Genomic DNA, 1,908 nt, shown 5'->3' with positions numbered 1-1,908 from the left:
TATATAAATATTGTTCAGGATTCTACTGAAAAATACCTTTTCGATGGTATACTTGAGTGACTCCAGGGCGAGGAGTCACTCAAGTAAACAATTACCCCAGGACCTCCAGGACCTCTAGGGCCGCGGGGACCTTTGAGGCGACAGGCATCAAGACGCGGCCCGCGAGCCCGTAGCCTGATGCCTGATGCCTGTCTCGAGGACCGTTTGAATGATCCGCGTCCATTGCTGATGCAACGACTGACACGAGCAAGTTTCAGGTTCAGGCAGCTCGCTCCGTATCCATGCGATCATATCAGACAGTGTTGCAAACACTCGCGGTATCTCCTCGATAGACGCGTGACGAGCTGCACTGCAACCGGAGAATCGTTTCTTTGAAACAACGAAGACTGTTCGATTTATATACATTAATTTTTTATGTCGTCCTGCAAATACGTCGACCAAACTTGGTAGAAATGTTCTAAGCCAGATGCACTCTACCCTAAGACAGTTGTCTATTGCGTCGTATTTGAATCCAAGCACTAAACATTTAGTTCGCGCGATCAGAAACTTTGGGGGGAGGCAATGAACATGTAAGGCCAGGCAACAAAACTTTCGTCCTCAGAGCAAATTGTTTAGTGCGTCAAAAACTTTCGGTCTGGGGACTAAAAGTCCAGTGCCCAGGACTAAAAAAAAATCTCTGTGTGGCTGACTCAAGCCGCACACGTTCGTAGTTATTCTGCACCGCATACACAGGTGCAGGCGGGTTTGCCTATCCACGGCTCCTTATGGCTCCGTGCGAGTAGGCAACCCAATTCGCACGCATGCATGCAGTAGAGTACAACTACAAAAGTGCGCGACGTGAGACGGTCACCTGGTATGTTAGAGAATTACATCTTTGCTTTTATTCGAAGAAAAATGATCGTTGCTTTAATACTGTACCGAAAAGAAATGATCATTTGGATCAAAATAGCATTTTCTACAAAATTTTCACTGTGGAACAAATCGAGCATGACAAAGAGCATGGAGCATGAAAATTCAGCCGGAAAGGGGTAGGTATAGGTAAGCGCTCTTTTGGCTGCACACCAAGCCTCGAGCATCGGCCCGTCGCCCAATATTTCCTCCGCCAAGCTCAAGCAAGCTCGCGGACCGGCCGAGTCCACATCGGAAGACACACGACCGAAATGATACTAAAAACCACTGAAGTGGACGATGCAGGTCGAACTTAACATGAGGAGTTTGACCGGGCTGGATGTCAGTGGCTTAATTACGCGTTTCTGACACTTTCGATGTCCATCTGCTTTTTATCATTAATACTTGACTTTTGCGTTTTAAATGTTATTTTTAACTTTAGAGGGGGTCGTTTTCCGGCATGGCCTTCCATTCCAAACCGTGAATGCCAACAACACGCACTTGAACACCACTCGTTACGCCCAGTCTCTACAAATGCCGTGCACTACTACTATTCCGGCGTGCCGTGCAGGCAGGCTTGGTGGAGCCCCTCGGGCGGCAGGCTGAGAGCCCCGGCCGGAGCGGCAGCAGCAGCAGCAGGGCGTTAGTGGGCGCGCATAGTTGTAGTGCATTAATTTGCGTTGCAGCGCAGCGAATGCCCTAGGTGGTGGGGGGGGGGGAGGCTATCCGAACAGAGCCGTAAACAAGACACCGTAAGTTATGCCGAGTCGGGGGAATTCAAGCGGCAACAACAGCGGTAGTTGTAGGGCCGCTGGCTGGACGCCTCGCGCCGGCCTCCTCTACAACCGTGTAGTCCACGACGTGCAGCTCACGCGTAGTCCGCACGCGGGTGGACCAACGTGCGCTGCGCCCTCACACGGAAGAGCAGCGGTAGGTGAAACACTGAGTCGATTAGCAACTGCCCGGGGTAATTAGCCAGCCGACACTGTGCCGGCGCGAACAACCCCCTCCCCCAGCCCG

The sequence above is a fragment of the Frankliniella occidentalis genome, unplaced genomic scaffold (assembly GCF_000697945.3).
Source record: "Frankliniella occidentalis isolate FOCC.00 unplaced genomic scaffold, Focc_3.1 Scaffold31, whole genome shotgun sequence".
NCBI classification, from domain to species: domain Eukaryota; kingdom Metazoa; phylum Arthropoda; class Insecta; order Thysanoptera; family Thripidae; genus Frankliniella; species Frankliniella occidentalis.
Note: the sequence above shows the minus strand (reverse complement) of the source record.